Source organism: Rhamphochromis sp. 'chilingali' (genome assembly GCF_963969265.1).
Source record: "Rhamphochromis sp. 'chilingali' genome assembly, chromosome: 19".
NCBI classification, from domain to species: domain Eukaryota; kingdom Metazoa; phylum Chordata; class Actinopteri; order Cichliformes; family Cichlidae; genus Rhamphochromis; species Rhamphochromis sp. 'chilingali'.
In genome coordinates, this window is record NC_137946.1 from 456,991 (window position 1) to 469,283 (window position 12,293).

The 12,293-nt window shown below is 50.7% G+C and overlaps 1 protein-coding gene across 2 annotated transcripts in view; it reads right to left on the minus strand.

Moving 5' to 3' along the window:
* sim2 (SIM bHLH transcription factor 2) overlaps positions 1 to 12,293 on the minus strand; it is a 60,073-nt gene that overhangs the window by 33,322 nt on the left and 14,458 nt on the right. Inside the window, exon 1 of one of the 2 annotated variants that reach the window (XM_080867781.1) lies at positions 439 to 834. The exons of the other annotated variant lie outside the window; for it this stretch is intronic. The gene's annotated coding sequence lies outside the window, so the exon portion shown is untranslated. Of the gene's footprint in view, positions 1 to 438; positions 835 to 12,293 lie in introns of those variants that run through there. 2 annotated transcript variants of the gene reach the window in all.

A 12,293-nucleotide genomic window follows, 5' to 3' on the forward strand; every position in this document is an offset into this window, starting at 1 on the left:
TATTCTACTGTATATAGTATTTTATTTTATTCTATTCTGTACAGTTGTGTACTGTATTTATTCTTATTGTATTCTAATTTTTGCCTCATAACTTTTGCACTGTCCACTTCCTGCTGTGACAAAACAAATTTCCCACGTGTGGGACTAATAAAGGTTATCTTATCTTATCTTATCTTACACGGAGCAGAGTAAATGTTTATGCACAGCATTCTTACAGTTGACATCTTTACACAAAATAGCTTCTTTGGGCAAAGAAATGTTGTTCAGATGTATATCGGTATCACTATGATAAGCTAAGAAATCATCTTCACCAAATGTTGACCAGTCTAATTTTACACTGGTAGCAATATTAGCAATATTATTTCCAGTTGTTGCTGGCATTTGTTCCACATTCACAGTAAAACCAAAAGTGTATGGTCTGACAGAGTTACCTCATACCTGATAGTCATGTTTGCTAAAGCTGCATGTCCATCAGCTGTACAGATACGGTGGTCCAGCCTGTCACAGCGGGGCGAGCTATGCACAGTAGCTCGGCGTGCCTGTGTAGCGTGCTGACTAGACCCAAGCGCGGCTACGGCTAGCGGTGGGTTTGGAGCAGACACGCAGTTATTCTAGTAACGATCAGTGCGCGAAGCGTGGCTTCGGAACTGTCGTTACAGACAGAGAGCGAGCGGAGCCGGGAAGAGAAAAAGGATTGAAGGGAAAAACACTCACGGTTGCTGAATCAGGCGGAGACTGACGTCGGCAGAGTTTCGGAGCTCCTGACACGAAGAGAATGATGTCTGAGCGGCGAACAGGTGGGTGGCGTCTCTCTTTTAACCCCGGCCCCATGATCAGCTGATCACAGCTGTTCACCGGCTGACAGGAACCCCCCCCCCCCCGAGGACCGGCACCCGACAGGCCAGGACGGCGGCGACGGAAATCCGAGATGAGGGAAGGATCCAAGATGAAGCGGGACGGCACCCAGGAGCGCTCATCAGGGCCATAGCCAGCCCAGTCCACCAAATACTGGACCCCCCGGCCCCGGGGACGGGAGTCCAAGATCCGTCGGACAGTGTAGACAGGACCCCCATCGATGATCCTGGGCGGGGGCGGGGCCCGGGAGGGGGGCGCCAGCGAGGAAGTGACGCGCCGCTTAAGCTGCGAGACGTGGAAAACCGGATGGACCTTCATGGCGGGTGGAAGCCGGAGACGGTAAGCCACGGGGTTGAGCCGGGCAGTGACTTCGTACGGGCCGACGAACCGGGGAGTGAGCTTCTTGGACTCACCGCGCAGCCGCAGGTGCCTTGTGGAGAGCCAGACGCGGTCCCCCAGCTGGAAGCGGTGACCCGGGCGGTGGCGGCGACGATGCTGCCGGGTGTACAGAGCGTTGGCCCGGGTAATGGCAGCCCGCGCCTTGATCCAGGCCTGACGACAGCGGCGGACCATCCGTTCAGCAGCAGGCACGTCGACCCCCGCTTCCTGATGGCTGAAGATAGGAGGATGAAAACCATGACAGACCTCAAAGGGCGAGAGACCAGTGGCGGAAGAGACGTGAAGGTTATGAGACAACTCAGCCCACACCAGGTAACGAGGCCAAAGCGACGGTTGGGCGGAGACGAAGCACCGTAAGAAGCGCCCCAACTGTTGATTGGTCCGTTCAACCTGCCCATTGGTCTGAGGGTGATAACCGGACGAGAGGCTGGGAGACGCTCCTGCTAACTGCAGTCGAGTTAGCAGGCCGCACGCTACACCGGCATGACAGAAACAGCAACTCAGGTAAAAGCAGAGGAGGGGGGCTATGTGTTTACGTGCATAACGAGTGGTGTTGTAACAGCAGGATCATTCACACACACTGTTTTCCTGATTTGGAGGTTCTGGCAGTCTCGTGCAGACCTTTTTACATCCCGAGGGAGTTTACAGTAGTTATTGTGATAGCTGTTTATATACCGCCGGATGCTAACGTTAGCACGGCTCTCAGCCTCTTGCTCAACACCATAAACAAACAACAGCTTGCCCACCCCGATGGGGTTTTTATTGTCGCCGGCGACTTTAACAAAGCGTGCCTAAAGACTGTGCTTCCTAAATTTGTCCAGTTTGTGGACATTGCTACGAGAGGAGAACACACTTTGGACCATGTCTATTCAAACATCAGGCATGCTTTCAGAGCGACACCCCTCCCCCACCTGGCTGGATCTGACCACCTCTGCATGTCCCTCACCCCCACCTACACCCCCCTGCTGAGAAAAACAAAGCCCCAGACAAAGACAATAAAAACCTGGCCTGAAGGAGCCCTTTCTCAACTGCAGGACTGCTTCTCAACAACTGTATGGGATTTATTCTCCAGCCACAACCTCCAGGAGTACACGGACACTGTACTCTCGTACATCAGGAACTGTGTTGACAATGTCACCGTCAACAAAAGGGTCAGGGTGTTTCCAAATCAAAAACCCTGGATGAATAGCGAAGTGCAATCCCTCCTAAAAAGCCGCAACACTGCCTTCAAGTCAGGGGACAGGGCTGCGTATAGGGCGGCCAGGGCAAACCTGAGTAGAGGCATCAGGAAAGCTAAGGCTGCCTATAGGAGGAGGATTGAAGATCACTTTGCTGACAACAACCCCAGAAAAATGTGGCAGGGGATCAATCACATTACCAACTACAGAAGCAATAACCAGGCAACATCTAGGACTGATGCCTCACTGGCTGAGGATCTAAACCGTTTCTTCGCCCGCTTTGAGACGACCAAGCCCTCAGCTGCCACACCACTTCCACCCGCCCCCAGCACTGGCACACTAACACTTAGGGAGCACCAAGTGAGGTGTGTTCTAAGGTCAGTGAATCCCAGGAAGGCGGCAGGTCCTGATGGAATACATGGAAAGGTTCTCAGAGCATGTGCTGACGAACTGACCGGAGTCTTCACTAAAATCTTCAACCTTTCCTTGTCATCAAACACCGTCCCGCCCTGCCTCAAAACCTCCACCATCATCCCCATCGCCAAGAAGACAGCTGTGGCCAGCCCAAATGACTACAGGCCTGTTGCACTTACGCCTGTAGTGATGAAGTGCTTTGAGAGACTGGTCTGTCAGCACATCAGGGCCGGTCTGCCTCCCACTCTGGACCCCCACCAATTTGCCTACAGGACAAATCGTTCCACCGAGGACGCTATCACCATAGCGCTCCACACTGCGCTGAGTCACCTGGAGCACCGAGGAAGCTATGTGAGAATGCTCTTTCTGGACTTCAGCTCAGCATTCAATCATATCATCCCGGAGATCCTGGTCCAGAAACTGTCTCACCTGGGACTCTCCACCCCCATCTGCCTCTGGATCAAGGACTTCCTGACAAATAGACCACAGTCTGTCAGACTCGGCCCCCACCGGTCCAGCACCATCACACTCAGCACTGGGTCTCCACAAGGATGTGTTTTGAGTCCCCTCCTGTTTACGCTCTACACATCCGACTGCTCCCCTACCCATCTCTCAAACACCATCATAAAGTTCGCGGATGACACCACAGTGGTTGGACTCATCTCAAGGGGGGATGAGTCGGACTACAGAGATGAGGTCAACAGACTGACTGAGTGGTGTTCAGTTAACAACCTCCAACTGAACACCACGAAAACTAAAGAACTTATCTTGGACTTCAGGAAGGGCAGAGCAGACCCGGCCCCACTTTACATTCACGGGAGCTGTGTGGAGAGGGTACACTCCATGAGGTTTCTGGGCGTGCAGATATCTGATGACCTCTCCTGGACTGCAAATACTACAGCGGTGGTTAAAAAGGCCCAGCAGCGTCTCCACTTTCTGAGAGTGCTCAGGAGGAACAACCTGGAGGAGAGGCTGCTGGTGACATTTTACAGAGCCACCATAGAGAGCATCCTAACGTACGGCATAACAACATGGTATGCAGGGTGCTCAGCTGCAGACAGGAAAGTACTGCAGAGGGTCATCAACACAGCCCAGAAGATCACTGGCTGCTCTCTGCCCAGCCTGGAGGTCACTGCAAACTCTCGGTACCTCAGCAGAGCTGGCAATATCATCAAGGACCACTCTCACCCCAGCAACCAACTGTTTGAACTATTACCGTCAGGCCGACGGTACAGGTCACATAAAACCAGGACAAACAGATTCAGGGATAGCTTCTTTCCCAGAGCTATCACCGTAGTAAATAAGCACAAAAACAACTGAACCTATTCCATACCGTCACTGTCATTATATTATGCTGCTATTCATACTGTCATCATATTAATGCTGCTATCCTGTATATATTGTACATACTATTGTTTGAGTACTTACGATTGTTGTTTTTTTTTGTACTTTTTATATTTTACATTTATATTTATTATTGAAACTTGCACCAAGGGAGTGGCACTCCAATTTCGTTGTACTCTGTACAATGACAATAAAGGCTATTCTCTTCTATTCTATTCTATCAGGCGGCAAAAGGCTTTCCAGAACCTGGCGGTGAACTGGGGCCCCTGATCGGAGACTATGTCCTTGGGGAATCCGTGAAGCCGGACGACATGGTCCAGGAGGAGCTCGGCCGTCCGTTTGGCGGAGGGGAGGCCGGCCAGGGCGACCAGGTGCACCGCCTGAGAAAACCGGTCCACAAAGGTGAGGATGGTGTCAAGACCGTCCACAGATGGGAGGCCGGTAACAAAGTCAAGACCGACATGGGACCAGGGCCGTCTCGGCACAGGGAGAGGGCGAAGGTCGCCAGCAGGCGGCTGGGTGGAGGACTTGGCCCGAGCACAGGTGTCACAGGCGGAAACGAAGTCATGGACGTCCCGAGTCATGGAGGGCCACCAGAAGGCACGACGGAGGAGCTGGAGGGTCCTGTCGGGCCCTGGGTGACCAGAGAGCGGGGAGGAGTGAGCCCAGAGCAAGGCCTCCTGACGGCACCGGGATGGTACATAGAGCCTCCCAGCCGGGGTGTCAGGCGGAGGCGGTTCGGCGGTCAGGGCATCCCGGATAGAGTCCTCCAAGGGCCACCGAAGGGGGGCAGCGAAACAATGAGACGGTAGGATAGGTCCAGGGTCTGACGTGAGGCCGTCCTGGGCGAACTGCCTGGAGAGAGCGTCTGCCTTGGTGTTCTTGGAGCCAGGGCGGTAGGCGAGGTGGAAGTTGTAAGGTTCGAAGAATAAGGCCCAACGGGCCTGCCTTGGGTTGAGCTGCTTGGCAGAACGAATATGGATCAGGTTCTGGTGATCAGTTCAGATCAGAAACGGTTCTTTCGCTCCCAGGAGCCAATGCCGCCACTCTTCCAAGGCCCACTTGATGGCCAGGAGTTCCCGGTCACCGACACCGTACCGTCGCTGCGTGTCAGAGAATTTCCTCGAGAAATAGCAGCACGGGTGAAGTTTCCCCATCTGGGCCGTGTTGAGAGAGGACGGCGCCAGCGCCAACATCGGAGGCATCCACCTCCACCACAAAATCTCCGGCAGGATCAGGGTGGAGCAGGACGGGAGCCGTAGCAAACCAGCGGATAAGGTCTCGGAATGCCTGTTTCGCACCAGGGGGGAGGCAGAAGGGCTTGGGCAGGTTAGCTGGTTTGGTGAGGGATGTCAGTGGGGCGACAATGGTGCTGAAATTGCGGATAAAGCGCCGATAGAAATTGGCAAAGCCCAGGAAGCTCTGTAGCTGCTTAAGGCTGGAGGGCTGAGGCCACTGGGTCACGGCTTGGACCTTTTGCGGGTCCATGGTCAGGCCATTGGAGGAGATGGTGAAGCCCAGGAAGGTGGTGGACCGCTGATGGACGGCACACTTTTCCAGTTTGCAGAACAGCTGGTACTCGAGCAGCCTGCTCAGCACGGCCCGCACATGGCGAATATGGTCCACTTCGGTGCGGGAGTAGATCAAGATGTCATCCAGATAGGCGAACACCAACCGGTCCAGCATGTCCCGCAAGACATCGTTGATCAGATGTTGGAAGACAGCAGGGCTGTTGCAGAGGCCGAAGGGCATCACCAGATACTCCCAGTGCCCGTTAGGGGTGATGAAGGCCGTCTTCCATTCGTCCCCTTCCCTAATCCGCACCAAATTGTAGGCGCTGCGTAGGTCTAGTTTGGTGAAGATGCAGGCCTGGGAGAGGGAATCGAGTGCGGTGGATAGCAGAGGAAGAGGATGGCGGTTCTTAACAGTGATTTTATTCAAGCCCCGGTAGTCTATACAGGGGCGAAGCCCGCCGTCTTTCTTCTTGACAAAGAAGAATCCCGCAGCTGCAGGGGAGGTAGAAGGGCGAATGAAGCCCTGTTGGAGATCCTCAGCGACGTACTCCTCCATGGCTTTGTTCTCTGCGGGTGACAGCGAGAACAGGCGACCACGAGGAGGGACCGCTCCCGGGAGGAGCTCGATGGCCATGTCGTAGGAGCGATGAGGAGGGAGAGCAGAGGCTCGCTTCTTACTGAAGACCTCAGATAGGTCATGGTAAGCCGGAGGGATCTTATCCAGATCAATGGGCTCCGGGGGTGACGCCTCTTCTGACTTTGAGTCCTTTCCAGTGCAGAAGAGAAGGCAGCGGCGTGAACACTGGGGACCCCAGTCCAGGATCTGGCAGGAAGACCACGAGACGTGGGGGTCATGTTGACGGAACCAGGGGTATCCGAGGATGAGAGGAGAGGAAGTGGCCGAGACTACTAAAAACCGGATCTTCTCCTGATGATCCCCGACAGACATGCGGACTGGCTGGGTCTGGAACTGGATCGGGTAGGGTTGGAGTGGTCGCCCGTCTACTGAGGTCACCGGGAGGAATCGGTCGACGGAAGTCAACGGAATGCGAAGCCGAGAGGCCAGTTTTTGATCGATGAAGTTCTCAGCGGCTCCGGTGTCCAGGAGGGCTTCAGATGAGAGCCGTTGGTGTTTCAGGTGAAATGTTACCGGTAACAGAAAACGAGAGGGGTCAGAGGAGTGGGAAGGGCCAGGTGGGACACCCCCGCAGTCTACCTGGCGTCGTCGTTTCCCGGCCGTAGCGGGCACTGGGGACGACGGTGTCGAGCTGATCGACAGTAGGCGCAGAGGCCCTCACGCCAGCGTCTCTCTTTCTCCTCTTTGGGGAGTCCACCCAGCTGCATGGGCTCCTCGCTGGATGTGCTGCTTGGGCTAGCCGTGGCTCCATCAGAGGGGGGTGGAGGTCGCAAAGACGTGGTCCTCTGAGGCTGGAAGGGTTTGAAGACCTGAGGGGTATGGCGAGGCCGCGACATCACACATTGGTCAATCTTCAGTGCGAGGTCCACGGCCTCATTCAGGGTTTTAGGGGCCTCACGGCCGGTCATCTCGTCTCGGATGTAGTCAGCCAGTCCCTCCAGAAAAATAGAGCGCAGAGAAGCGTCTCCCCACTGTAGCTTAGCGGCCAGGGTGCGGAATTGAGAGGCAACGTGACAGACGGGTCGGCTGCCCTGGCGTAGATGAAGCAGCTGTGACTCCACTTCCACTTCGCTGCTCGGGGGAACAAACGTCTTTTTTAATTCCTCCACAAACAGGGCATAGTCATTGCAAGCTGCCGATTTATTGTAGTAGAGAGCCGCGGCCCATTCCTGAGCCTGGCCAGACAAGAGAGAGGTTAGCAGTGCAACCTTTGCACGGGCGGTGGCGTATTTAGTGGGCTGACACTCGAACAGCATGTCTAAAGTGGCAAGCAAACCATCAGGCCGGCCATCAACTCCGTTCCACTTGTCTGGTAGTCCAATCCGGGGTTCCGCGCTCACCGGCGCCGGCTGACGTTGCAGCGAGGTGACGGAAGTGGAAAGTTGGAGGACAGTTTCGGTGAGGGACTCCACTTTTGTGCACATCCAATCTACCACACCGCGAAGATATAGAACTTCGGCTTTCAGCCGTTCGAATTCCTCTGGGTCTATAGCGGGCTCAGACATCCTGTCACAGCGGGGCGAGCTACGCACAGTAGCTCGGCGTGCCTGTGTAGCGTGCTGACTAGACCCAAGCGCGGCTACGGCTAGCGGTGGGTTTGGGAGCAGACACGCAGTTATTCTAGTAACGATCAGTGCGCGAAGCGTGGCTTCGGAACTGTCGTTACAGACAGAGAGCGAGCGGAGCCGGGAAGAGAAAAAGGATTGAAGGGAAAAACACTCACGGTTGCTGAATCAGGCGGAGACTGACGTCGGCAGAGTTTCGGAGCTCCTGACACGAAGAGAATGATGTCTGAGCGGCGAACAGGTGGGTGGCGTCTCTCTTTTAACCCCGGCCCCGTGATCAGCTGATCACAGCTGTTCACCGGCTGACACAGCCATGATGTACTATGCCAGGCTTCACTTATGTATGTATAGCTGTCTGCAGGCAGTAACACTTTGGTAGACAGGATAAGATTGTTAACTTCACAAAAGTGGGTTAAGTGGTCAGCAAACCGAGAACTGCTGTCTGTGAGATCAGCATTAAAATCACCCAAAACATATATACTTGAATACTTGAATAAATAAAACCAGCCTACTGAGGTATTCTTGCTCATTTTGACAAGATTCATAGGGAGTATAAATATTAAGAATGATAAAACTGATATTATTCTGTGTATATTGTATACACCAGTCTACATTCAGTCTAACGGGCTTTATCACAGGGTCTATTTTTTTGTCCCAAAGCACAGCAACCCCTCCAGGTATTCTGCCTCTGACTATAGCTGTGCTGAGATCAGTTGTTGATTCCCCCACTCCCAAAAAACTTGCCTTTAGACAGTTAAGTTTTCCCAGGTCGTGTTTGGACAACCATGTCTCCTGCAAGCATAAAATGTCACATTCTGCAAGCAGACTGTCCACAACAATCCGTCGAGCTCTATCCTCTGCACTCTGTCCCAAACGTAGACCATGACAGTTGTAAGATAATACCCGGATAGACATCTTCATGTTGATACGTTGGTACCAGAAGGCGCAGTTATCTCCCCTGCTGGATCCACTGTGCTTGGCACCACCGTACCGAGCTTACGAGGTTCATAAAAACGCCGGACCAGAGCCCCTTCAGGCCAGAGTTCAGGATTGTACATTTCACCCACATCATTACATTCAGCAGTAACCTTGAAAGAGCCGAACCTGCTACGTTTACTAGCAATTTTTTGACAGGTCACATCTCTTTTGAGTTTCTCTCTCAAATACAGAGCAAGAGTTTCTGCATCTACATCCAGGGCAAATTTAGTGGCAAATACGCTCACCAATTTAGTTTTCACAGTTCTGATTGTATTCACAGCTCCAGGGCCGATAATCGATACAGGTCCAGGCCTCTTATTGTGTCCAGTGGTAGCAGCATGCATTCCTGAACCCGAATTAACCTTCTCCAGCTTGTGACGAGGCTTGCCATTTTTCACAACTTTACTCCATTGTGGGGAGCATGTAAGAAGCACTGTCTCAACGGGATCCTCCGTTGTTGCAGTAGTTTCCATATTACGACCTGAGGCTGTCGTCGGAGCCCGATCTTGACCACATAGCAACATCTCCGGACAAAACGCTGAAACTGTCCCAGTCCTTGAAGCAGCCAAAGCTCCAGCTCTCTGCCTTCCGCGCGGGCCGCCTTTACTTCGACTCCCCCACTGCTCCTCTGGGTGTTTCCCCAGGGCAGGGGTCAGCAACCTTTAACATCCAAAGAGCCACTTGGACCCGGTTTCCACGCAAAAGAAAACACTGGGAGCCGCAAATACTTTTTGAAATCTAAAATGAAGATAACACTGTTTATATTGTTTGTTTGTTTTTACCTTTATGCTTTGTGTGAACAACTAAAGTAAGTAAGTAAAGTTTATTTATTAAGCGCTTTTCACAGACAGGCAGTCACAAAGCGCTGTACACAAATATTAAAATAAACAATACAATCAATAGACATTATGCACAATGTAAAAGATCAAATGTAAATAATGTAAAGAATATAAAATACTCAGATCAACAAAAGGCTTGTTTGAAAAGAAAGCAACTAAAGTGTGTTGCTTATGAAATCCATGAAGTGCTACAGAGCAAATTACATTTTATTTATGTAATTAACACATTTTGAACTCTTAAAGAAATATAACAAAAGGAAAGCTGAACTAAAATGATCCATGTAGCAAGGAAAAACTGTTGTGAGCCGCCACCCTCATATCGCCTTTGGGCTTTTGGAGCCTTGACCTGACTTTTAAAAAGTAATTGGAAAAAAACCACTATGCTGCTAAAAATAAATAAATAAATAAATAGATATTTGCAAAAAAAGTCTGGCGCTGAACAGAAATTGTCGCGCTATGCTCCTTTGTTTATTGTGCATAAATAGTGAATTGTCCTGACACGATATTGTGTTTCGCTTCTGTTATTATGGTACATTGACAAAAACATATACTTTTATTCACAGGATAAAACAGTTGTTTTGTATCACTAATTGCCCAGTACGATTACAGCATACAGTCTTATTGTCACTGCTACATTTCTGTAACGCGTACCAGAAATTATTTCTACTACTAATTAATTACCATTGAGTTCAAAGGTTATATTAATAAACGGTTAACGAATGTGTATTTATGAAGAAGATTTGTGAGACTGGTAAACTTATGATACGTACGATGGTCTTTACTTTCTACACGTGCATTTCAAGGTCCTGCACCCATCCGGCGGTAAACTGTACCTGGGCTTGTTGCAGTGACCTGAAGTTACTAAACTTCACGAGTGTATGCACTCACTCCAAGAACTGTGTAATTATAAATATGAGCGTGGTGAAGTTGGGCAGCACGCTAACGTCTTTTGTCCCTCTGTGTGCTCGTAAGGATCTGACACTTTCACTGGTTTGATTTTTTTCCTTGTATCTTTTCTTTGACTTTTCATTAAGTCTGTCTTTGTACGGACCGGCATTGTTCTCCTTCGTTTTGTACATACCTTTTTGGGGGGCAAAGAAAAAGCAAGAATTTATTGGAACCGAAGAATGAACGTTTTGCGGTGCTGCAAATGCTTGCATTTGATGCGGTACATGGATTGTTTTGCCACGAGTTCCCAGCATGCAATGCGCGAAAGTCACGTGGTCTTTCAATCTCTATACTGTTGTGTTGGTGTGTGTTGGGCTGTGAGCTGAAAAGCTACAGCCGGCTGTGTGCGCACAGCAACCGTGTGTGAAAAGCGGTCAATAAAGAGATGCTGAAAAGCGTGTTCATGCAAACATCGTCGGGTCTGCTGTGATATGTTTACAATAAGACTTATGGTCCCAGGACTGTAAGCTGTCATCTGTGAGGCGTGAGCGGTGTTTGTTTTTAACATAGTTCAGGGTGGAGAACAGCTGCTGACATAATGTGGATCCGAAGATCCATAATTGGCCTACCTGGGGTTGAAAGTCTCGATAAATGCACGGCGTTTCGGGGGGTACACCGCTTCCGCGAGTGTGACGCTTATTTTCAGCAATAAAAAATTATAATAATTTTATTTTTATATTTCAAAATCACAATAATCTTCCAATTTAGAACTACAAGTTAAAAAAAGAACTAAACACAAATAAAATACACTTCAGCTAAATACCTAAATACTAATTTATTTTCCCAAACCACCCGGAGCCGCAAAATAAAGACTAAAGAGCCGCATGCGGCTCCGGAGTCGCGGGTTGCCGACCCCTGCCCCAGGGGAAAGTGGGAAGCGGTCCCTGACCCCATTCAGTGTAACATGCTCAGCCGGTACCTCAGGCCGACACTCAAGAGCAGTCACACGTTGGTCGACCTCCACAGCATTGGTCATAACTTGCTCGCAGACATCCGCCTGTAGTTTAACTACATGTTTTAAAGCACCCACCTCAGCGCACAGCTGGTCCATTCGCTGTAGTAGACAACACATCCATGCTGGAGTATGTAACAGGCGGCAAATCATCCAGGTGATGAGAGACAAATCTTGGGATATTCTCCCCACACTCATTCAGCACTTTAAGACATAAATTAATATTGTTGGTGTCTTTATGCTGTCCTTTATATCAGCGGTCCCCAACCTTTTTTTTTGCGCCACGGACCGGTTTGTGACCGACAATATTTTCACGGACCGGTCTTTAAGGTGTCACGGATAAATACAACAAAATAAAACTAGTACCGGTACCGAAAAAAAGAAGATTTATTCATAACACATGTGAAAAGACCCAGGAAAACCGAGTTAACGAAAAAAAACGCTAACAAAATAACGCTGAAAACCGATAAAAACCCTGAAAACCATACATTTCACACCCGACTCTCACTCTCGCGGCCCGGCACCAAATGACTCACGGACCGGTACCGGTACCGGTTGGGGACCGCTGCTTTATATCCAACGACTGTGAGGTAGTGAGGCAGAGCTCAAACAAAACTTTCTTGGAGGCTTCAATCCCCTCAGATTCAAATGTGTTCGTGGCCAACAACAG